At 42.7% G+C, this 26,295-nt stretch overlaps 1 long non-coding RNA gene across 1 annotated transcript in view; it reads left to right on the top strand.

The window, feature by feature from the left end:
* Positions 1-712: 712 nt before the first annotated feature.
* LOC124229305 (uncharacterized) overlaps positions 713-26,295 on the top strand; it is a 108,649-nt gene continuing 83,066 nt past the window's right edge. The window contains exon 1 of the long non-coding RNA XR_006885851.1: positions 713-4,883. This is a non-coding gene — a long non-coding RNA (uncharacterized LOC124229305). The remainder of the gene's footprint in view (positions 4,884-26,295) is intronic.

Genomic DNA, 26,295 nt, shown 5'->3' with positions numbered 1-26,295 from the left:
TAGAATGGGGGCTGAGGCAAAAGGGTTCCTGTGTTTGAGATCTTGGGACCAGCTTCTTTTTCTACCACTGTTAGCATGGGCTATCTTGGGTAGTGTCACTACTATCCTATGGAAGTAGAAACCAAGCCAGTCTCTCGGTTCCTAACCAGAATTAGACTCGTAGAAACCACTGAAAAAGCAGAACTGGATATGAAAGGCTGTGGGCTGCTTAGTTGGAAGCATGAGCTCTTTTCTGGGGTTGGCTCCTGACTCATGGGGAAGTTTTTGGTCTCAGTGGCCCACATTTTCAGATGTCTTTGTCTAGAAAAGCTTAACAGCAAAGCGTGCTGGGTTCTTGTGTTCGTGTGGGGCGTGCTCAACAAATGAAAAAGAATGGGACCTCCATCATGTTTTGAAATTAATTCACGAAAACCTGCAATTAGAACACATGCAGTAGGGAATGATGTTGTTTTTTTCAAAAGAGCTTTTGCTTTATGAGAAGATCCACAGAAAATACCCTTCAGATAGTTTTAAGTGGTGCTTACAAAATCCTCATTTATGTACATGTTTGTAGAAATACACCTGTCGCATTAAACACACTGAACCTGCGTTCGTCATGCAGTATCCAGCCCTGTCTCCTTATGGCTGTATTAGGAAATGTGACCCAATGGGAGGAACCGAGGGCGTTACAGACTAGCATAGTGGTGTGTCTGGGGACAGCAGCGGCACACAAACCTTTTTATTCTTTGCTAGGCTGAGACTCACTTGCAGGCAGCGTGACTGAGCCGGCAATCTTGAAACTGCTTTTGTCCCTGCAATGCATCCTGGCCAGTGACATTAATGAAAACTGAGGAACCTCAGCTGGAGTGAAAGTTTAAACTTTTCTTTTAAATTCTTGAAAAATCCATCAAGAACATATATATGAGGGAAAAAATTATGGGTTGTGGAGCAGGGAGGCCGGTGTGCATGAAATCAGATAAACCTAAACTTCCATACGCTCATAAAATTCTGTTATTTATTAATTAGCTTTATCCACAATTCCTCCTGGAAAATTTAAAAAGCCAGTGTCCAGAGAAGAAAGTGAAAAGAATTGTTGAGGGATCATCAGGAGTCAGGTTGTTTCCCTGAGCAGTTTCGAGTCCTCGGTGAGCCGTAAGTACCCTAGTGCACGTGAGCTCTGCTGCTGCTGTGAGGCACGGTGGGAGGCGGTCAGGGCCTTACTGGAGCTTTTTTCTTTTAGAACAATGACATTTCCATCCGAAGCTTCCTTCAGCTATGTGAATGCATGGTTTCGCAGGGAGAATGTCTAACTCGATATGACGGACAGGCTGCTCTTGGGCATGGAGAACAGAGATTGGAAACAAGCGAGCAAGCCCGTGTGATTTGTTTTATTAATTGCTGCCATCTCACGTTTGTTCTGAGACAGTTCACTCTATTTCTTTCTACTTTAGCTTCTCCAGCATGGAGATGTGTCAGTATTCTGTGCAGCAACATTCTCATGGAACAGAGAGAGCCAACAGATCTTCTGATCTCTTTCACCACATTTCCCACCGCTTCCCCACCCCTCTGTATTTGACGTGTCACGCGTGGGGCTTGCTGACTTGTGTCTCTGTCTCTGCGCACACACTGTCTTCTCACTGACGCGTGCTGCCTGGATCGCTCATTTCATGACCTTATGCAGAGAGATCCTGTTCCAGGAAGGCTTCCAGGACAATCACTCTCCTGTACCCCTCGGCAGACTATGGTACAGAACAGGCACAGCTCAGAGCTTGGAGAAGGTTATTGCCGTGAGTCTGGAGAGAGACTGGCGCTGTGAATTGGTGCGAAGCCCTGACTCGTCTCCCCACACTCTGTGTGCTGTCACTGGGGCCTAGGAGCAATGTCAGATGAAGCAAATGGGGACACAGAATCATGCTCATTTTATGAACTTGGCAGAGATTTTATCCTTCATTCGTGATACCATTCCACACTGCAATTCTGCTGTCTTGGCACTTTGGGGGCTCCTCTCTACTTTAAGATAAAGTTCAGATTCCTTAGCCCAAGGGACAGAGCCCTTCCTGATCTGGCCAGGACTCCCTACCCTTTCCTTTAGTTATGTCCCTCTGCTGCATCCACATCCATCCGCCTGTTGTTTGGGCTCACCCGAAATAACTGCTACTTGTCCTTTAAAGTTAAGTTCAGATGAAGCATCACTTCTTCTTGGCTCTTGGATGGGTTTTTCTGGGATCTTCCAGGTTGGGTCAAGCATTCCTCTGCACCCCTTTAAATGCCTTGTGGCTCTTTCCTTAGAGCACTTCCTGCTTTGTCTGATCCTGACCTTTCTTATCTCATTCACCATATTGTGAGCTTCCTAAGAGCAGACCCTTTCTTCAGCTATCTCCAGCACCCAGCAAAGTGCCCGACACGTGGTAATTCCTCAACTAGTGTTTGAGTGAATAAATGATCTGTTGCATTACCTGGGAATTAAAACTAATGAATATGAAGAGAGGCAAGAAAAGATAAGAGGTTGTCTCTGAGCTCACCTCCGAAAGAAATCCGAATTTTAACACTATTCAGTGACCCCTGGGAGAGAAAAGAGTCAGGAAAATATGCCACCTGCCTGTGATTGATGAAGGCTGGAAATATGTCAACATGTGACTCAGGTAGTCCTGAGAATATAAAGCCTTGAGAAAGGTCAGGCGTACTTGTCAGGAAGAGCTTGAGTTAAAAATTATTATTAAACAAACATCGAGGGAGAACTGTCTTCAGTAAGAAATAATGCCCTAAGAATGTTAAGGATTCAGAACAAATAAATCTAGATAAAGAAGAGATTGTGTCAAAAGGAACGTGTTTTTGTTAGCTGAAAAGTTAAGGATGATTCATAGCTCCCCTGGGTTAGAAAGTACAGTAGGTAAATCAGCGACATGGTAGCAAAGAATCTACACCTGGCTTCCACGCTGTGCTTCTAGCTCAAGGGAAAGAAAAGTATTTCATGCTGTACGACAGCAGGTGTGCCACATGGCCATTAGGTTGGTAAGGTCTCTGGGAGTATCAGTGTATAGAGCTCTTTCCAAGTTGGTGATGGTGACCACTAGCAGCCTGAAGCTGTATCACAGAGCACCCTTGTGTCTCCCCCGAAATGCGGGGTTACCTTATGGATGTGCTGGGTTGAATAAGGACACCTGCAACCAGTTAGATTCTGGTGTTCTCAGTTTAGCCCCACCCTGCTCCGGGAGGATTAATGATGGAAAAAACCCGAAGGGCACAGAACTGAACGCTCGATAATATTTCAGTGAAACTTTTCTATGGTAAATAAGCATTGGAAAGAGGCCCAATTCAGGACCTTGGACCCTGGTGCAATGAGCTTGGAATCAAGGTGGCATTATAAATTCTTGTCACTACCTCTCTGTAGTGAACTGGCAAGAACTTTCCTGATAGAGAGTCGTTGGGTTTGGGGGTTCTCAACAGACCTATTTTATAAATGAACAAACGTGTCTTTTTGTCTGCAAAGATCTCACTGGGCCAGTCAGGCTCAGATAGGCATGTGCTTTCCAGGAGGCTAAGGCTGCTAGATCAGAATAGGGCCGTCCGGGCCTCCGAGCGGCTGTTTTGAGGACCCCTGGAGACCCAGCTTATTCTCTGAACTAGTCTTGAGAGTGGCACTCTTTGCCTGGCCTCTTGGGTTCCCTCATCTAGCATAATTCGAGTATTTCCCACCCCAAACCACATCACTACAGGGACAGGTCAGTAGGTGGCAAAGAGATCCCAAGCTGACCAAAGTCATTTTCTAGATTGATTAGCCTTGCTTGCTTAGGTTTTCTGAATAAGCGTAAGTTTATAGTCTAAGAATATAATGCCACTTCTGAGTGTGTGAACTCAGAAGGCGATAAGGATTTCAGAGGGCAAAATTACAAATAGCTACCGGCCAGAGCTCCCGTACTTGGAGGGCCGTGCAACTTTGCTTTGGTGGTAGCTGGTGGCTGCATAGTCGTCCAGGGGGTCTGCATAGGAGGAGACGGAAGTGGATTCTCCAACTGGGGCTAAATAAATAAATAAGAAGACCTGTGGTTTATGTACGTATTCAGTATGGCAGCACAGTAATACTGGCTTCACCAACTAGGCAGTAAAATGGGTACCTTTATTTTGTAGTCATGTCTCAACGTATCTACACAAAATCCCCACCATCCTTCCCCCAAGATCATGACTATCCTCGTCAACCAAACCAAGTAGGCATTATGGCCCCTCTTTACTGCCTCTTCCTCCTTCCCCCGTTTGTGGCTCCTTCTTGACAACCCTCAAAGTTCATTTCATTGTAACGAAACCTTGATCTAAAGATTGGGATGAGGCATAGTGTGACCTTCCATGACAGGAAGAAAAGAATGAAAAATTACCCTTCAAGTAAAACCAGTCCACAGGCTCACACTGTAAGGGAACAAGGGTTATGCTTTTTTGTGGGCAACTGTCAACCTTGCTGGTTGGATGGTCTCCTAGAGTCAGGGTCCAGCACAGGGCCACCCCTAGAACAGGAGGAGAGTTCCTTGTTCCTTTATCTGTTCCACCAAGATAGTCTCTTCATCCCCCTGAAGGCTCAGGATACCTCTTCCTGTTTCTCTCTCGGGTTCTCAGGAACTGGCAGTTACCAGATTTTGTCAGTTAATTTACTTAATTTATTCTTTATGCTTCGCTGAGCCCTGGCAGGTTGGGAAGTAAGCGGTCGGTTCTTCTAGAATTGAGCCTGCTGACGTTGTGAAATAGCCTAGGGCAGCCCTGGTACTGGCTACTAGGAAGAGGCACCTGGAGTTCTCTCCCTCTGAGGTCGGGACAACCTCCAGCAGACCTGTCTCCCCCTTTCTTTCAAACAGGAAGATGAAGCTGGAGATGAGGCTCGGTATGAAAATGAATACCCTGAGAAAGCATAGCAGGATGTGAGTAAATTAAAGAATTGGGTTTTTTATCTTTGGTTTTTAGGCAGAGGGGAACCTACCTACTATAAAAAACTTAAATAGAAAGGACCAACGTGAATGAAGGCAGGGGCAGGTCCAAGCCAAGACACCATTTTTGCCCTAAATCAGTCCACTGAGAGAATTTCCTCCCTTTAAAAAAATGAAAGCAAATGATTAGAAACTCGTGCTTTCCTCTTCTCTCTAGGCCTCATTCTCCACTCTCCTCTGAGGGGAGTCCGTGGAGGTTAATCAGGAGAAGGCTGTCATTGGGTTGGATGGTTTGTGGAAACTAATGATTTGACACTTGGAGCCTTTATTGAAAGGGAAAGCCAGCTGCTGCAGTTTATATGGGCAAAGTCACTTGAATGCAAGACAGAGGTGACAAGGGTGAAGTTGCACGGAGGGGAGTTATGTTACTAATCAGCCTGGTGGACCTGACTTCTCAGAGGAGGGGTCCAGCTGTGGAGCGGCCTGCTTCAGGCACTGCAAGACCCGACCGTCTGGGCCGTTTTCCCTGCTGACTCAGTCGTGAGGATAGAACTTGCTGAGTATCTCACTAGCCCAAATTCTAGGGTCTTGTTTGTTCCAAGAAGTCAGCCAGCGTTCTGACCCTTCTCAGGTTTAATTGATCTGGTGATTGACTCGGTTGCCTGGAAAGCCTCACAGAGTTCACTGTCTGATTTCTGGAACTCAGTTGAAGGAGAAACTTAGCAACAAGGCCTGCAAAGAAAATAGAGACGTTGGCACCGTCCAGGGGTAGCATCTTGACTCTGGGGTTGTGTCTTCAGCTGTAGCCAGCCCCATTCAGAGCCGTGGCCTCGGCTGGGGAACGGCACGGAGCATCGGCCCACATAGGGCCCTAGAACCGTTACTTTCCCTCAGGTCTGCCTGCCCGAGAGAGATGTTGCTTCTTTTGCTCTTGTTGCTTGGAACACAGTTGGCTTTTATTTGGCTCTTGCCATGGAAACTGATAAATAAAGAGAAGCATGGTTTCTTAATTGTCTCCATCTTCAGATGCACTTCTCTGCCCGATTAGCTTGAGCGAGTATACAGCTATTGGGAATAAAGAAGGAGGGGGAGAAGGAAGGTGAATATTGGAAGCGCTGGTCATTAAAAGTTTGGGTTCCTTGTCTGGAAAACAGTGTACTCTTATGCCAGTTTTTGACATTTGGTGTGTTTTGGTTGGCAAAAGGATACAGTGTGTGCATTATACTTTTTTTTTTTTTAAGAAAATTGAGTTAAACCCAGTGTCTGTTGTGTTTTGGCTGTCCTTCATGTCGCTTTCTTTAGGCGGGTTGTTTGCCATTACTTCAGTATGGTGTCACACAGACTTGTTCCAGTGGAATCCAGTTAGATGGTCCTAATGCTTCTGCTCCAGCTGTGCACATGTGTTTTGATTTACAGTGTGCTTGGATGGACCATGTGTATGCTTGATTCCTATGGAAGACATAATTTGCAACAGAAGACTTGGAATTGTAGTATCCTGCTTACAAAATTATTGAAGAAAAAAGAAGACTTCTAATTAATTCCAAAAGCTAAACTACTCTCCAGATAGGTACCATTTCAAGCAGTTGACCCAGTGTGATTCTCAGCCCTGGGGACATAACAGCCTCACCTGTGTGGAACATTAACCCCTCCCACCCTCATCCTATCCACCTCCACCACTCCCAGTCCCAGAGTTTCTAGTATGCCTTGAGTGGGGGCCTTGGGATGGATGGATGGATAGATAGACAGACAGACAGATAGATAGACTTCTTTTTAACACAGGTGAGTTTGAGGCTCAACCATGGTTGAGAACCACTGAGTTAAACAATGTGATCTTTTAAAGGCAATTTCCTTTAATGACAAATAATAGATAAACCTAAGGATAGAAAGAGATGGAGATGCTCAAAGAAATAAAGTCAATTAATGTCATGGTCGTGAGGAGCTTGCTTCATGGTTATAACCAACTGCTCCCTTATCTCATGGGCTAATTTGACTTCACATAAAGGTGAGTGCTATAAAACTCTCTAAAATTCCATCATTCTTTTGAAATCAGAAGCATGGGAACAAGTTACCTCCAGTTGTTAAAAAAAAAAAAAAGACCACCGTTTCATTGGGCTAAATTGGACCTCACATACAAAAGTGATGTGTGTTAGTGAGTCCACAAGGAAGGAGTTGTTAATGATCTGGATTGCAGTTGGCTGGTTCCTGGTAGATACAGCTTCAGTTGGAGATGGACCCAAGCTTTAAGAGGGTTCTTGGGCACACACAACAGACGCACAAGCTGATAATCACCGCTGCCCGTGTGCTGGGTGCTCTCGTAATGCCCTGCTGTGCTGCACACCTCCACGAGGCAGATATTATCCCCATTTTATAGGGAGAAACCAGGTGCAAACGCTTGCCCACATTCACTCAGCTAGTCATCAGGGATTGGAACTCGGTTCTGTATGGCCCCAAAGCCATGCTGCAACCCCTGCACCACTTGTTCTCATTGCCCACCCTGCGGAGGGCCCCGTTTTGGAACAGCAGAGACCATGGAGCTGACAGCTATGCAGCCACTTCAGAGAAAGGATGTGTTCATAAGACACATTATAGCAGAAGGCCAAATATTCTTGTAAATATAGCAGTGATGACTAAAGAGCTTTGTTACAATATATTAAGCGTGTCCAGTAAAGTCTTAACCTCTGTTAAATCTGGGTGCTTTTAGTTACCTCTGTATTTTTCTGTATGTTTGAAAAATCTTTCATTGTTAATTATTCTTGGGCAAAGGGGAATGGAAGACAGCTGCAAACATCTGCATTATGAATTATTCAGGTAGCTTTGCATAAACTGTAGGGCAGATAATTGCTGGAATGACCTCAAGAAAGAGATAGGGTAGAGAAAGAAATGTTTGCTAGTTAACTAGCAAGGAAAGAGAAATATGGGAAATAATTAAATCTCCTGGTTCTCTCTGCTCTACTCCTCAAAGTGTTCTCCTACCGTGCCCCTTCCAGCTTAATGACCGAGAGCAGTCAGCCAACCGTACGCTCCAGTAGAAGAGAGATCTCAAGGAGTTTCAGTCTGATGCCAATTTCGGGTGTATTGTTTTCACAAATTATATTAGTGCTCATGAACTGGAATTGCTGCACTTTAAACACTCAAAATTATGAGACTAGCTGTCCCCAGTGGTCAGTGTTTTTGGAGTGGACCTCACAGGCAATCCTCTGCTAGAAGAAGACTCTTCCAGATTCCAGCAGCTTTTGTTTAAAGCAAGGCCTGTCTTATTTACACTTAACTTCCAAGTTCAAATCTGACACAGATGGCTGTGCTTTGCTTTTGACTTTTGGTTTATGGAAATTATAGATGAAATTTAATTTTCTAATCTTGCACTTCAGAGCAGCTGATACATCTCAGCCAACATGTGTGCAACACATCAGGAAGGAGGCACCGTTTCTATCGTAATGTATTTGGCTGTGGGGCGTTAATGTCTGTGTCTCGTTAGTGGCAGCTGTTGATTTTAAGAAAACTACTTATGCAGATAAGCTGTGACAGAGGGAGTGCATCCAAGTTTTTAATGAGACATCGAGACTCATTAAAAAATCTACGTTGAGACTTTAATCTCCAGGAAAAGTAGTGATAGAACAGTTTAAGAAACGCCCCCTGCACATGATCACAATACTAATTTTTTAGGAAATCAAAGCCATATATACAATTTAATTCCACTTCTGTTTAAAAAAATCTATACAAAATGCAATTAAACGAGACTAGAAGAATATACAAACCAGCATATTCTCGGTGATTACCTTTCTCTTGAAGGCAATATTTTACGTGATTTTTATTTTATTTGACTTTTTTACTTTCCTGTCTTTTCAATGTTCTCTGTGTCAAGCGTACGTAACTAGTTTACAGGAGAAAAAAATACAATAGATGTTTAAGGGTCAAGAAAAAAAGAAAAAGAAATGAATATGCACCTACCTGCTGCAACTGGACCATGTCTGGTGATGGAAGGTCTGGAGCTTCGTTGCTCGCTTCGTGAGTGAAGAGCAAGATTTCCTCCTCCCCAGGGAAGGCCTTGATGAGCGGAAGCTGCATGAGGAAAGGGAAGCAGTCTGCAGGCAAGCCCTCTCGCCACACAGCACCGTGAGGGCAGGACGCATACTCGAGAGTGATGTCCCGCACGGAGCAGATGCTCAGAGTGTCCTGGAATGGCAGCCGTGTCCCGGTTCTCTACAATGTGGTAGAGCAGACGTCTGTGGATGTACAGAAGGTCACTCAAAGGAGAGAGGCAGCAGTCAGCCGGCCCAGCAGGCTCCAGCTTGGCTGTCCGTCAGAATCTGCCCGAAGCCTTTTACAGTGCAGATTTCTGGGTGTCGCTCACGGAGATTTGGGCTCAGTGTGTGTTTAAAGCACTGCATGCGGGTGACTCCCTCCCCTGGTTTGTGGGATCTGGTTGAGGACCAACTCTTGCCTTTTACAAACAGGGGAACTGAGTCGATGGGACTGACTGACTATTTTCTCTGTATTATGCTGGGCATTTTACGTGAGTTGGCCTTTTCCAAGCGTCTTCCTTCAGGATTGCCTTGGTGACTCCCATTTTAAAGCTGCGTTCAGAACACGCGGGATTCTTTTAGGGGCCCTCAAGGTGACAGCACACTTTTGGGAAGAGAAAAGAATGCTAAACTAATTTGTTATATATTTTTGAAATATTAGTTGACTGAGAAAGTGTTGTTATGTTGATGGAATGACAAAAACTCTTGCTCTAGTCAAAGATTTTTCAAAAATTATTTCTCATAAACTGAAAATAACACATATCCATGTACATTAATGCAATCAGTTTAAAATGTCTATATATTGATTATACAACCATTAAAATAACATAATAAGAATAAATATTCTCGGTACATGTTCTTTAATCAACTTCTTAGCCATTTTTTCCTTTAAAATCGTTTATTATAAAATGTAATATAGGTGATTGTGATGTGTAGATAACAAAGTAAATTTAGAAAAGTATTATTTTGGGTGTGAAAATTTTAAACAATATGAAAAATAATACTTTATTAATGTGATACCTTGATTGATCATAAAATTTCTCTGGCTTGAATAAATTTTTCATTTATCAGGTCATTATACTGTTAGCAACGTCATTTTTTTGTGCTTGCAAATTATTTAATAGATTTTATTTTTTAGAGCAGTTTTAGGTTCACAACAAAATTGAGCAGAGGCTATAGAGGCCTCCCATATACCTCCTGCCCCAACATGTGCACAGCCTCCCCATTATCAACGTCTCCTGCCAGAGTGGAACATGGATTGCAAGTGGTTAACCTACACTGACACATTGTTGTCACCCAAAGTCTGTCGTTTATATTAGCGTTCATTCTTGATGTTCTGCGTTCTATGGGTTTGGACATACATACAGAGTATTTTCACTGCCCTAAAAATCCTCTATGTTCCGCCTATTGATTCTTAGCCATTTTTAACTCTAAAACTGTCACTAGCATTTCTGAATAATTTTTTTTCAGTATATTTTCATTTTCTGGTGGGTTTCTTTTTCATAAAATTCCTGAGAGCTTCAAAGTTGTAATTTATAGCTAATAAATTTGAAAATCTTGGCATATTCAACTAACTTATAGTAATATATATATAAAATATATATATATATTTATTTATAAATAAGTCAAAAAACATATATTTTGGTGAGGAAGACTGGCCCTGAGCTAACATCTGTTGCCAATCTTCCTCTTTTTGCTGAGGAAGACTGGCCCTGGGCTAATATCTGTGCTAATCTTCCTCTATTTTGTATGTGGGATGCCACCACAGCATGGCTTGATGAGCAGTATGTATGTCCACACCTGGGATCTGAACCTGCAAACCTCAGGCTGCTGAAGTGGAGCACACAAACTTAACCACTACGCCATTGGGCCAACCCAAAAAATGTATTTTTAATTGAGAAAAGATTTTATAGATGCTGAGGTATCTGGAAAGATCAAGGCAATTTCTGTTAGATGGAGGATATATTCAATTCTGTTTTTTTAATATTGAAATAACTAAATATTCCAGCCTAAATATTTCACAGGTAGAAGTCCCATCAAAATATTATTCCTACATGTTGAGATACTCCAAACTCAATTACCCATTTTCCAAATCAAATTTCATACACTATTTGAGTGATCATTGTCTTATTTGTTTAGTTCCATTTTTGCTTTAATAAGAATATATTTCAATGTCTTCTTGTTTACAAGCTTTGTTTTTATTCATGACAGTTCTCCAAAAGCTTGAAAAGCTGCATGAGGGAGCTTTCCATTCATTGTATACTAAAGATTTCCAACTGATTTTAAATGAAATTCAAATTTTAGCACTCTCATTTCCAAATACCCAAAGTTCAATACATTGTAGGACACTTAGGTTGATTTACAAAATAATAATTCAAAGGCTTAAAAATATTGAAAATCAGGGACCGGCCCGGTAGTGCAGTGGTTACGTTCTTGCATTCTGCTTTGGCAGCCCGGGGTTCGCTGGTTTGGATCCTGGGCGCAGACCTACATACCACTTATCAAGTCATGCTGGGGCGGCATCCCACATATAAAATAGAGGAGGATGGGCATGGATGTTAGCTCAGGGCTAATCTTAAAATATATATGTGTGTGTATATATGTATATATATATAAAATGAGATTGCTTATGGGCAGCAAAGAGAAAGGTCATATGACTATGCCAAGATTGATTGTAATTTTATTTCAGCATTAGCCTGCCTCACAAATTTGTTAGTTTAGTTGCCATGTGGGTGTGTGTGCATGTAAGTAAATTTTGACAACTCTAGCTTCTATTTTTATTGATAAAATATTGTGGCTTGTTTGTACAAAATTATGGATTGTGTGTACACCCAACCAATTCTAAGTACAATTTTGCTCAATGGGCTGTTTTCATTCAGTAAGAACATTGTTTCTGCTATGTGGCTGTGCTTCACCAAAATTTGCATTTCCATTATCCATGGAAAAGCAAATAAGTTTATCATCATTGTTAGAAATTTTAATTGAATTTACAGGAAGATTCAGAAAAAGGTCAAGTGTTTCACTTTTGACAGAATGAACTTCCAGAGCTTTCCTTGGACTCCATAAGTTGGATTAAAAAAACCAATCCAATATCAGGAAATAACGAAACTGATTTTTCATTTGAAGTATCAAGTGACAGTATGTAAAATTGGCAATTTTTAACTGTGTGCAAAGTTCCCAATTTGCTAATAACTACCACTCCGCTTTTCAAATGTGCACAAGAAACTTGAACTTGAAAACAAGCAAAGTTAGTATGGGGAGAATATTCAGCTGATCTAAGTGAAAAGCCATGCGTCATGAAGTGATTTGTGAACGCACGTTTTTCCTGTAGCTGCACCCATTGCGGTCCTGTTGTTTCTTAAATACCCACTTGCTGTTGGGTCTGTGCTGATGCTTCTTCAACGGTGCATTTGTGCCTTCTGGTTTCAGGTGTTGGTGACATTGCTATGACACCCTTAGTAAATAAAGGATATTACCCTTAGTAGTAAGAGACTTGGGTAGTAAGTGCCAAACATATTTTGTGCACATTACACTTTCCTCATCGATTGTCTTGAGATACAGAAGTTTAGTATTTAATTTTTCACTAAACATACACTTTTAACTTTAGTTAAATTTTTTTTTGGCTCCTATTGCCTAAAGGATTTATTGCCAAATAAAAGTGTTGTTGAACAGTAAAATAAACACACAGTTGTGGATTTATACTCTACAGTTAATGTCGAGACCACTGCACAAGACTATTCCAACAGCTCCCTATACCCTCTCCAGTGGGAGCGGGCAGGTGTCTGTTAACTGCACAGAGTCTGTAAACATCTAGCCTGTGATTTCCACTCTCCTCTGACCCCACTGACTGGTGGCCTGGCATTTGCATCAACCTCACAGGCTGTGGCAAGACCCACATATGACTATCTGCTACATGAAGTGGCCAGCAGGGGTGGCAGCAGCATCAAATGGGTGTCCTGCCCTCACTGGAGCCCAGAAAGAAATTCAATTGTCCCCAGACTCTTCTGTCTGAGCTCAGGAGTCAGAGACGTTAGTTATGCTGAGCGGAAGCCTGACTGTACTTCCATGAAATTCTGCAAAGGGCAAAACTAACCATGGTGGGAGAGAATCAGAGTGCTTGTTGCCTCTGGGCAGTGAGGGCAGGGCTATGGGGAAGGGGCATGAGGGAACTTCCCGGGGTGATGACAATGTACTAGAGTTTGGTAAGTTTAGGTTAAACAGCTATATGCATTTGTCAAATTTCAATGACTGTGCACTTAAGATTTGTGCATTTCATTGTATCTAAATCGTGTATCAAAAGGAAAAACTATGAAGTTAATATGCATGCTGAAGTATTTAGGGTGATATGTGTTGACATCTGCAGTTTGTTTTGAAATGCATCCAAAAATAAGGTGGATTGATAGATGGAGAAGAGAATAGATATGTATGTGATAAAATAAGTATCATAAAACATTAGTGGTAGAACCTAGGTGGTGGATATACAGTGTTCACTCTGAAAGTATTTCAGCTGACTATTTGAAAATGTTCATCATAAAAATGTTGAGAGGTGTATTGGAGATAAAACAGCCTTCATGTGTAAACTGGTCCCCAGAGTGAAAGGACCATCCTTGTCTTTTCAGCCCTGTCTGTACCACAGATAACAATTCTCACTGGTAATATTACCTTTTAGTACATGTAGACGTCAGTATAAGTGTAGCTGATATCCAGTTACTGTGGCTACAAATACAGTGGCAGGACTGGTGCATGCAGGTAAGAATCTGTAATATCTTCAATCAAATTTGTGTTATCTGTATGAATGTAACATACGTATATAAATATACATACATTTACACATATACATACGTATATGATATATTTGTATATATATAAATAAATACACACACGTATATATATAAAATACATTTAAAGGATATACACGTTTTGGTGGCAATATGACAGGTGATTTTTTTTACATCCTTTCTTATTTTTGATTGCCTGTACTTTTTGAATTTTCTACAGTGAACATTTATTTCTTGTGCCATGTTGTAAATTTTCAAAGGTGTTCTTTGTGAAATGGTTTTTAATAAAAGCAAACAAAATTTTTCCCATTTGGGTAGAAATACTTTACTTTGACCTTTTGGGTTAATCTCTACCTCTTGAACTTGTCCATGGAGCATACTTGGTAATTTTTTCTTCAATTGCGGTCAAATACAGATGATGTAAAATGTACCATCTTAGCATTTTTAAGTGCACAGTTCAGTGGTATCCAGGACACTCACATTGTTGTCCACCCATCACCACTACCCATCTCCAGAGCTCATTTCATCACGGGAAACTGAGGCCCCATACCCCTTACACACCTCCCCATTTTCTCCCTCCCCAGCCCCTGGCACCCACCATCCTCCTTTCTGTCTCTATGAATTTGACGACCCTAGGGGCTTCATGTAGGTGGAGTCGTACAATGTTTGTCCATTTGTGACTGGTTTATTTCACTTAGCGTAATGTCTTAAAGGTGAAGACTGACTAATATTCCGTTATGTGTGTAGACCACATTTTGTTTATCAGTTCATCTATCCATGGACACATTACTTCTACCTTTTGACTGTTGTGAATAATGGTCTATGAATATGAGCATACAAATATCTCCTTGAGCCTCTGCTTTCAATTCTTTTGCTTATATACCCAGAAATGTAATTGCTAGATCGTACGGTAATTCTCTTTTGAATTTTTTTAGTAACTGCCATATTGTTTTCCATAGGGGCTGCACCATCTTACATTCCCATCAACAGTGCACATGGGTTGCAGTGTCTCCACACCCTTGCCAACACTTGCCATTTTCTGTTTTGGTTTTTGCTGGGAAAGATTCACCCTGAGCTATCTGTGGCAGTCTTCCTCCCTCTTTTTTCCTCCCCAAAGACCCAGTACATAGATGTCTATTCTACTTATAAGTCCTGGTTCTTCTGTGTGAGCTGCCACCACAGTATCGCTACTGACAGATGAGTGGTGTAGTTCTGCACCAGGGAACCGAACCCGGGCGACCAAAGCAGAGGGCGCTGAACTGGAATCTCTAGGCCATCAGGGCTGGCTCTTTGTTTTGTTTTCTATAGTAGCATCCTAATGGGTGTGAAGTGGTATCTCATTGTGGTTTTGATCTGTATTTCCCTAATGATTGGTAATGTTGCGCATCTTTTCATGTGCTTATTGGCCATTTGTGTACTTTAAAGAAATGTCTATTCAAGCCCTCTGCCTATTTTTTAATTGCATTGTTTGTTTCTTTGTTGTTAAGTTGTAGGAGTTCTTTGTATATTCTGCATATTAATCCTTTATGAGCCATATGACTTGCAAATATTTTCTCCCAGTCTGTGGATTGCCGTTTCACTCTGTTGATTGTGTCCTTTGATGCACAAAAGTTTTTAATTTTGATGTAGTCCAGTTTATCTATGCTTTTCTTTTATCATCTGTGCCTTTCATGTCACATCTAAGAAATCATTGCCAAATCCAATGTCATGAATCTTTTCCCTATGTTTTGTTCTAAGAGTTTTATAGGTTTTGCTCTTATGTATAGGTGTTTGATCCATTTTGAGTTAATTTTTGTAGATAGTGTAAGATAAGGGTCCAACTTTATTCTTTTGCGTGTGGATATCCAGTTTTCCCAACACTATTTGTTGAAAAGACTGTCTTTTCCCCCATCGAATGGTCTGGGCCTCCCTTGTCGAAAATCCTCTTACCGTGTAAGAGAGTCTTTGTTTCTGGGCTCTCTGTTGTTTTCCATTGTTCCACATATCTGTCTTTACGCCTGCACCACGTTGTTTTGATTCCTGCAGCTTTGTAATAAGTTTTGAAATCAGTAGGTGGGAGAACTCCAGCACTGTGCTTCTTTTTCAAGATTGTTTTGGCTCTTTGGGGTCTCTTGCGATTCTATATGAATTTTAGGATGGATTTTTCTACTTCTAGAAAAAAACATCATTGGAATTTTGAGAGGGATTGCATTGAATCTGTAGATCACTTTGGGTAGTATTGACGTCTTAACAACATTAAGTTTTCCAATCCTTGGACACTAGATGTCTTTCCATTTCTTGGTGTCTTCTTTAATTTCATTCAGCAACATTTTGTAGTTTTCCACATACAAGTCTTTTGACTCCTTGGTTAAGTTTATTCCTAAGCATTTTATTCTTTTTGATGCTACTGTAAATGGGATTGTTTCTCTTAATTTCCCTTTCCAGTTGTCCATTGTTAGTACTTAGAAATGCAATGGATTTTTGTGTATTGATTTTGTGTCGTGCAACTTTGCTGAATTTATTTATTAGTACTTACAGTTGGGTGTGTGTATGTGATCTTTAGGATTTCTCCATAAAACATCATGTCATCTACAAACAGAGATAATTTTGCTTCTCCCTTTCCGATTTGGATGCCTTTTATTTCTGTTTCTTGTCTAGTTGTTCTGGCTAGGTCTTCCTGTATAATGTTGAATAGAATTAGCAAAAGTGAGCATTCTTGTCTTCTTCTTGACCTTGGAGGAAAAGCTTCTAGTCTTTTACAATTTAATATAATGTTAGCCGTTGGATTTTCATCTATGCCCTTTATTATGTTAAGGTAGTTTCCTTCTATTCCTATTTTGTTGACAGTTTTTTCTTTACCATGAAGGGGTATCGAATTTTGTCAAAGGCATCATGTCTGCATCATGTGAGGTGATCCTGTGGGTTTTTCCTTCATTCTGCCAGTGTGGTGAATTACACTGATTGCTTTTTGTATGTTGAACCATCCTTACATTCCAAAAACAAATTCCACGTGGTCATAGAGTGTAATCCTTATAATGTGCTATTGAATTCTGTTTCCTAATATTTTGTTGAGGATTTTTGCATCTATTTTAATCAGGGACTTTGGTCTGTAGTTTGCTTTTCTTGTAGCATTTTGTCTATCTCTGGTATCAGAATAATGCTGGCCTCATAGAATGAATTTGGAGGTATTCCCTTCTCTTTAATTTTTTGGAAGAGTTTGAGGAGAATTAGTGTTAATTCTCTCAATATTTGGTAGAATTCACCAATGAAGCCATCTGGTCCTGGGCTTTTCTTTGTTGGGAAGTTTTTGGTTACTTGTTCAATCTCCTTTCTAGTTACAGGTCTGTTCAAATTTTCTATTTCTTCATGAATCAGTCTTGGTTGGTTGTGTCTCTCTACGAATTTGCCCATCAAACAAAAATTTTAATGGGATAATCGATGGTATTATCAGTGAAAAAGTTTTCCTCTGACTCCTGTTCTCATCCATTTGATTCTTCCCTTCCTCCACAGGTAACCAATGATATTCATTCCTTGGGTAGTCTTCTAGTGTTTTATATGCTATTACTCTAAATCAAAGATATATACTTACTCTCCCTCCTTCTTAACAGAAAGGTACTTTTTTTTAACTTAAGAATGTATTATGATACTCTCTTCACTGTGAGCTTCCATTGTGTGAATGAACGATGCTTTATTGTTGAATGAAAATGTATCTGGGTTTAGATTTTTTTTTTTTTTTTTTTTGGTGAGGAAGATTGGCCCTGAGCTAACATCTCTTGCCAATCTTCTCCTTTTTGCTTGAGGAAGATTGTCCCTGAGCTAACATCTGTGCCTGTCTTCCTCTAGTTTCTATGTGGGACACCACAGCATGGCTTGACAAGTGGCGTGTAAGTCTGCACCCGGGGTCTGAACCTGGGAACCCCAAGCCACTGAAGTGGAGCACATGAACTTAACCACTACACCACCAGGCCAGCCCCTGGGTTTAGAATTTTTAACTGACAGAACTGTTGCCTCAGCATTTTAAAGATATTTCATTGTTTTCTGGCATGCACTGTTGCTGATAAAAAGCCTTCAGTCATTTTGATTGCCCATGACTTTTTGGGTAATCGCCTTTTTTTCTGCTTATTTTTCATTGTCATTGTTTTTTTTCATTTTCCTCACAAATTGTTTAGGTGTGCATTTATTTTTATTTATTCTGACCAGGACTCTTGTGTACTTTTTCTGTCTGAAAACCGAGAACTTGTGTCTTTCTTCAACTTTGAAAATTTCTTACCTATTATCTTTTTAAAAATTATCACTTTATCCCCATCTTCCATATTCTCACCTTCTGGAATTGTAATTAAATAAAGGCTGACATGTTATAAAAATCCAAGAAACATCCTTTCCATTGTATTCCTTGTGAATGGTAGCTTTTAGAGTTGGGCAGATGGCAGCCTGATTTTGTATCTACTGGATTTTCTCAATCTAGCCTCATATTTTCTGTCTCCTCATTTGTGTTTGCCATCTGTTCTCTGTGATATATTATAGATAGTTTCCTCAGTTTATCTTCCAGTTCACTAATTTTCTCAGCAGCTGTGTCTACTATCGCATTAGTTCTTTATTTTATTGATGCATTTCCTTTTGGTTCTTTTTCAAGTCTGTCTTTTCTTTCGCTGTACTATCCTCTTCTTTCACTATGAGTCTTATTTCCTCCTTCTGCCCTCTTTTAAAACTCCCTAATTGCTGGAAACATACTTATTTTGTTGTGTCTTTTAGATCCTAGGATGCTAGCTTTCTGGTTTACAGTGCCTCATGACTCTCTCTTATGGTAGTGCATTTACTCACATAATTTATTAATTTGCTTCTTCTGATGTTGTGAGCTTATCTTCAGCAGGAGGCCCAGGCACCCTGGATTTTGGAAGAGTTTGTAAAGAAATGTTTTGTTTTAGTTTCTGCTTCCAGGGCTTCAGTGGTTCTATGTTGGTTTTAACGTTAATTCCTTGGAGATGATTTCCACACAACACACGTAGTGTAAATTCAGCCACCACACCTGCTTGGTACAGGCCTGGGGTGTTTATATCTCAAGGGCGACTTTTTTCTTCACCTATGACCTCAGCAAATGGCAGGCGCCCTTTATCTTTCCCTGGGTCAGCAGACTAAAGTTTATAGTCTTCCTTTCATGGAAAGGGCATCTTTTTGAGCCTCTAAGTTTAATACAGTGAGATTTTCAGTTTTAGCTCCCCACAGGCAAATTCCTGTCCCTGTGTCGGCATTCAGACTTTGGTCCTCAGTCCCTAATGCCTATACCTGTGTTCAAAGTTTTGTGTCCATAGGCTACAACATCAGCTCTTGCTTACTGCTGTGTCTTTGAGTTTTTCTTGACTTACACTGAGAGATTTCCTCTTTCTCTTGAACTTGGTCATATATTTCAGCCAGCATTCTTTTGGTTTTATACTGGGAGGGACCCCATCTCTATTACCTCAGTCTGCTGTGTTGGGAAGAGTCCTCTTTTTAATAATATAGAAAACTCTTGTACCAGTTATCCACTGCTGTGTTAGAAACCACTCAAAAAGTTAGTAGCTTAAAGCAGCAATCGTTTATCATTACTCACAAGTCTAAGAGCGCGTGGGTGCTTCTGCTTCTCTGAGTCTTGCCTAGTTGATCCTGGTTGGGCTCAATCGTGCATCTGTATTCAGCTGGTAGTCATGTGGGTGCTGCCTGGTCTGGGATGACCTGAGTCACATGTATGGCTGTTAGCTGTTTATTGACTGGGTCAAGGAGGGTGGTGTGGATCGTGTGCCTCTCCTCAACCAGCAGGCTAACCCAGGCTCGTCAACACGGTGGTGACAGGGTTCCAAGAGTGAGAATGGGAGCTACTCTATGTCTTGAGACCAAGGCTCAGAACCGGCACACTGTCACTTCTGCAGCATGCTGTTGGCCTAAGCAGGTCACAAAGCCAGTCCAGATTCAAGGAGTGGGAAATAGATGCCACCTTCTGAAGGGAAGAGCTGCAAAGTGGCATTGCAAAGAGCTTAGTACAGGGAAGGGAACAATTGTGACCATTTCCGCAAACAATGTCCCTCACGGAGGAAAACCGTATTTCTAGATAGATAATCATTAGACACTGTGTAACCATTCTAGCCAACCAATTGTGAATGTAGACTTTTGCATTTATTTTGAAAGGCTGTAGCTTTAAAAAAAAAATGCATTAATTTGGAGGGAATGCAAACACAGACCAACAAAATTAATTCAAGAAATTAGTACCAGGGCTATTGGGCAAATGTAAGGGATTAACAGTTACTTTAAAAAATAATCTAAGACTGTATAATGTGTTACAGTTGTCTGTGTACTTTCATATACCTGTTGTCCTGGAACCCTGTGTGATATGTGGAGCAGGCATTCTCCCTCCTTGATAGTGAAACCTCTGAGGCTCAGAAACTTGCCCCAAATCCTGCAGTAAGGGGCAGGACCAGCGCTCGAGTCTTCTCACTGTGACTCCACGCGCTTTCTTCTCTGCCCTGCTGCAGCTGCACCCGGAACGGCTGAGACGGATAGAGATGTGCCCATTTCTACACAACGGATAAATTCTTGAAAATTTTCATGAAAATCAGAGTCAGACTTTAAATGGTAGATGTTTTCAAAAAGTAAATAATCACCTTCTAAATGACCAATAAACGGAGTGTTATTTTAAATTTAATTTGGTATTGCCTGTTTACCTAAGATTGGGCCGTCTTGCTGTACCCCTCCCCACCCCCCCCCCCACACACACAAGTTTGCAAGGTTTGAATGTTGTCCAGTGACTCAGCAGTCATTAAATGCTGTGGATAGAATTCACACAAAAAATGAACTAAGCCCTTGGGTTTGCATATGAATTCAGAGGTAGCTTGGGGTAACTTGGGAGTTCGGGGTTTTCTCCCCGTGAGTCCCGCAAGCTCTGTTTTTGGTGTTACTGACAGCTTCTCATGAAAAGTCAAGAAGCCTCTCTTTTGGGTGTGGTTCCCGAATTTGCTCCTGTACGTAGCCTGACTCATTTGGGGGGCTCACCTGACGTAAAGTGATGGGAAGCGAGCTGCTTACCAGGAGAGAAACCTAGCACCGTGGGGGTTTCTACCGGCTTTCCTCAGACGGGCGTCTGCTGAGCTGGAACGGCACTCACACTTGGGAGGGTGTGCTGTGTGTCTGACAGCAGAACTGGCGCTGGTGTCTTCTGATGACTCTGCTAGGAGGGGAGGAAGCTGACAGACTGAACACCCATCCTGTGTGGGATCCTGAACCAGGTGTTTTGCATAGATTTTTTTTAATCCTCATAAAAACCCCACTTTATAAATAAGTGAACTAAGATCTAGAAGGTTTGACAGTTTTGCTCACCGTCACACAACCAGTAAGTATGTAACGGAGCTGGGATTTTCAAGGTCATCATCTTTTTGAATCCACCGGACCTGGAAGGATGTACAGTAAATTCAATTTACTGCTGGGAAAGTATGTGAAGGGCTAAAATTAGCAACCTACCACCTTAAGAAAAATTAAAGAGAAATTCTGTGCGGTGAAGGGATTTTCTTCCTAGTGAAAATTTTGACCACATTGTCTGCACTTCCTGCGTCGAATGCTCTGTCTTCACGGTGAGACTGGTCCAGCAGGATGTCCTTGCGCTCCGTGACTCTTGCTCATCTCTAATACACCCCTCAGTCCTTGTGTGAGGCTGAGGTCTGTCGCCCGGGATGAGGCTTAGCTGATGTCAAACTGGTGTGTATTTTGTGAGTGGGGCTCCTGAGCTAACTCGCATGATCTGGGACTCACTGGGCCTCTGGGTATAGCCTGTTCTGCCTTCTCAGATAGTGGTTTCTAGGGGTGGATAAGAGCAGTCCTCTATTTTGTGGGTCTTGGGTGTTCTGTCAACTCGTATTGCTCTTTGTGGAAATAGAGAGGAGACTGACCTACAGTCGAGAATTTGAGTGGTGCCTGCGAGGTTTCCACAGTGAGTTGACGACGCTTCCCAGGGTTTGGATGTCAGCAGTGGACTCCGGCAGTCCTGCTTTAGGTTTCAACACTAGAGCATACAAATCCTAAAAGAGCTTTGACACCGTGAGGACATTTATACCCTGTGGCCGTGGCGGTGGTGATGGTTGACAGACTTCAGACCCCACAGAGCCAGCAACTCAGGGAACACCACATGCCATAGCAGTAGGCAAAACGGGGGGCAGAGCCCTCCCAGGAAAGAAAGATATCACGTGGCCTGTGGAAACCAACAGAACTCCTGCGAGTCTATGTGGGGCATCTCCTGGTGACTCTTGGGAGTAAGTGGGGAGACGCTGTTGGCAGTCAGTGGCCCTGCAAAACAGACAACAAGAGCCTCTGAAGCTCAGCTACATGGATACAGACGGCTGGGGCTGAAAGGGGCCAGAGAGGCCGTACATTTAATTGGCACACTTTACCAACCGCAGCTCAGAGAGACTAAGTGACTTTCCAGCATTACACAGCTAGTTAGAATCCACTACTTTTCAATCCTCCAATTAGCATCTTTGTCGCACAACAAATATATAAGGTTTTCCTCCAAAATTAAAAACTGTTCTTATGTTTACCATTCAGTTGACTAAAATAGGGGTTGGTGGTGGTCATTTTAAAAGATACAAACAGCATAACTCAGCGCTATACTTCCAACGGCAGGGGCTTCGGACCACACACCACATCTGGAGCTCTGCATCTGCACTGCTCACGCAGAAATCCTTACAGACGGCTCGGGGCTCAGGCTTCGAGGATGGCTCTGCACCGAGACCTTTCCTCTTCTGTCCTGCCCGTGTCGCCAGGTTCCCTCTGCACCTCAGTGCCTCATCGTCACCGCCGGAATCACTGAGAGCTCGTGATGGGGTGGGGCTAAGGAGGAAGCACACAGAGGGCAGAGGGACCTGGGGGCAAGTCAGCCTGAGTCAGACGTGAGAGGGACCAAGAGCATACACCAAGTGTAGAGGGCCAGAGGGAAAGCAAAACCGAACTGGGGAGCAGGGCAGAGGCAAAGTTGGAGAAGAGGGCCAAGCAAGGGAGGAGGGTCTCGGGTGGGCCTGGCAGGGAGATTTCATTTCCAGTACCAGCGTTCATCAACGATGAGAGCTCCCAGAGCAACGGATTAGGGATCAAGCTCGGTGGATTGTTCTGTGGTTGACCAGTGATGTCTGCTCTGTACGCCGAAATGAGAGTAAATGCACTGGTGTTTACAGTATATGGCAGTATTGCCAAATGGTTAGTACTGCAAGCTCTGCAGACCATCTCATCTCCACCCCTCACAGCTGGTAACCTTGGACAAGTATTTCCAGTGTCTCATTTTCCCAATCTGTAAAATGGGATAAACCCATAAAGGTTTTGTGAACGTTAAATGCAATAACAAAGGAACATTGCTTAGAACAGTGCCCAGGACACGGTCAGCACTAAATAAATGTTAACTATTATTACAGTGCTATCCCTGATCTTGGACAGTTGCTGTGAACAGCTTTGGGGTGTTAATTGGACAATTTCTTTTTTTTTCTGACAATACCTATAAGGTGTTTTGAGCCTAGGGTATTTAAAACAAAACTTAAAACCGCGTTTTGAACCTGAATGCTGCCAAGGATGCTCTCAGAAACAGTAAGGGTCCTAAAAGCAGCCTTGGCCTAACCCACATTGGCACTAAGTGTGCACTTTTGTTTAAACCGCTCATGCCGCCTAGTTAGCTTGCTCATGCTTCTTTTTAGTCTGTGAACTCGTGAAACCCTCCCTCTGCTCTGGAAGTGGGGCGGGGGTGGGAGTGGAGGCGCTTTCTCCAAGCAGGCACCTCACGTTGTGTATCAGACTTTGCCATGTGAGACGGGGCTGGAAGGCGGCCTGACCTCTTCTTGAACCCCACCTGCTGCCCTAGCAGGACCAGGCAGCCTGTGAGTCCACCACTCACCTCCCAGTCCCCACCAGAAGCTCTGTATTCGTTCACACCCCTCTACTTCAGGTCCTGGAGGGGAGGAAGTGTCCTGTTGTTCCCTCCTGTCTTTGTAAGATGTATGCCCTCTTGCTAACCACTCTCTCTCTCCCCTCCCTCCCTCCCTCCTCAATGCCCACTGTGCTGGTCATACTTTGTTATCTGAGGACTTAAGCCTCTGCCTCCTCTCAAAGTTGAATCCCGTTATCCTTCTCAGTGACCCAGTGATGTTTAGTTCCTTAATTCTTTGATCCCCTCATGTCTGATCACCACCCCTCCACTCCACGTCAGCCACTCGCTTGTCTATTCAGGCCTGGGACACTGTCATCACCAGAAAGTATACTACCTTTGGAAGCTGGATGTCAACACCCCTCTCTCTGGCCGTCACCTCCTATCTTCGTCTCACCTCCTCTATCATCTCCTAGAACTCAGAGGCAAATCCTTTGTCACCACACCACTCTCTCCCCACACATGAGCTCTCTGCTGTCTTCACATCCTGCCTGATCCCAGCTTAGATTTCGTGGCCCACCATTATAGTCACTCTTGCAAATACCCTCGTCCACTGTCCTATTCACCTGGCAAAACTCCAACTGCTCAGTGAATCTGACATCCTACCTTCTACTTTTCTACACTTATATCTCAACAACTGAGATATTGCAGGAGAAAATCAAAGAAGGAAGTTCATGGGTTTCACTTAAAATTCATGATCACAAGTCTCAAAAGATGTCTAGTAATCCTACCACTTTTCTCTAGAAGCCTTCCCAGTTCCGAGGTGACTATTTCGTTGTCAAAAGACACTCTTCCTCTACTTACCTCTGCCGGTCCCGCCCCCCGTCCTTCATGAAGAAAATAAAGATGACCAGACGTGTACTGCCTTCATTTCCTAACATAAAAGCTGCAGACCTGACTCCACGGTGTTCATCTTCTGCTAGCGCCCCGTGTCAAAGCTCAAAGCATCTCTCATCTAACCAGAGGCCGCTCTGCCCTGTCTCCTCACATCCTCTCCAGGACTTTGATCATTGACCTATCTCTTTTCCCTCCTAGATTGCGAGTGTTTCCTCTTCCACCATGTTATTCCCACCAGTGTAGTCATATTTATCTTAAAAATAAAGCAAAAATTTAAAAAAATCCCATCCTTCATTAACTTAACCATCTTCCACAGTTCGCTCTTCTTAGCCAATGCTCTCCTACCTCGTCTCCCATTCAGTCTTCAACTCGTTCCAGACTGGCTTCCGTCTCCACTTCTTGACTGAGGTTGTCTTTGTCAAAGTTCCCAGTGACCTTGAAATTCAAGAGGTACTTTGCTATCCTCTTCTTAATCAACCTAGTTGAGCATCCCCTCCTTGAGAGGCTTTCCTTCTTGACTTCCTCTTACATCATTGTCTGATACTTCTCGGTCTCCTTGGCCGGTTTCTCCTCATGCCCTCAACATCCGTATCCTAACAATCAATTACTGCAGGTTCAGTCCTGGACATTTTCTCTAGCTTCACACTCGTCTCAAAGCTTTAAATGCCATCTATGTTGGCATAGCCATCACTATGCTGATGCCTCCCAGATTCACGTGTCCCATCTTGATAGCTCTCAAGAGGTCTAGACTCTGATAATAATATTATTAACAACTGTAGCAATAACAGCAACAAAAGTAACTGACACTGTAGTGCTGACCACATGCCAGCATGTTGGAAGCACTTTACCTGGTGGAGTCGTCCATCCTCATCATATACCTTTGCAGTCGGTCCATTGTCACCCCATTTTATAGACGGGGGAAACTGAGACACAGAGCGCTGGTGTATCTTGCTATGCACAGTTGGTAAATAGTTGATGTGAAATTTTAAACTAAGCAATTGAGTCTATCTCCTAAACAGAAATTTTGATATCTTTCCATTCAACATGTTTTCATGACTTGTTACTCAAGAGGGAAATCTAAAAGCCATTTTGGATTATTTTTCCTCTCACTCTCTCTACTTAATCTCTTTGGAATTCCTGGTCATTTCAGCTTAAAAATGCGTCTGGAATCTAATGCCTTTGCATTCTCTAGTCCAGGTTTGCCTTCCTTGGTGCTATTGACATTTTGGGTTGGATATTCTTTGTTGTGAGGGGCTGTTGTGTGCATTTTGGGGATGTTTCACAGCGTCCCTGGCCTCTACCCGCCAGCTGCCAGTAGCACCCCCCAGTCATGACCATCAAAAATGTCTCCAGACATTGCCAAGTGCCCCTGCAGGGCTGGGAGCCGCTGACTCCGTCCAGGTCCTCACCATCCTTCACTGAAGCAAGTCTCCCACCTGGCCTGTTGCTTCAAGTGCCATTCCTGTTTTTATTTTCTTGTCCATAAAACAAGCAGAAAATGGAAATAGCATTGTTATTCCTCTGTCTAAAAGGCCTTAATGTTTTCCTGTTGAATTTAGAAAAAAAAAAGGTTTAGGAAAAATATCAGATTTTTGAAAGGGTTTGAGTGATCTGGCCTCTGCCGGATGCACCCGTCTCCTCTCGTGTTGTCTCCCCTCGCTCTGGCCCCCGGGACTGCTCTCGGCTCCTTCCGTCAGCGGAGCTTTCTACCAGCGCGCTGTTCCCTCTGCCAGAAGAGCTCCCGCTTCCCCACTCCGCCACGCGTGTGTGCACACACTCCACACACACCCACACCACATGCAAACCGCAGAAACACACACAGCACACACAGCACACACACCCCCATACACACCCCACACACCACA

The sequence above is a fragment of the Equus quagga genome, chromosome 17, assembly GCF_021613505.1.
Source record: "Equus quagga isolate Etosha38 chromosome 17, UCLA_HA_Equagga_1.0, whole genome shotgun sequence".
In the NCBI taxonomy this organism is placed as follows: Eukaryota; Metazoa; Chordata; class Mammalia; order Perissodactyla; family Equidae; genus Equus; species Equus quagga.
This window is presented reverse-complemented; position numbering and strand designations above follow the sequence as displayed.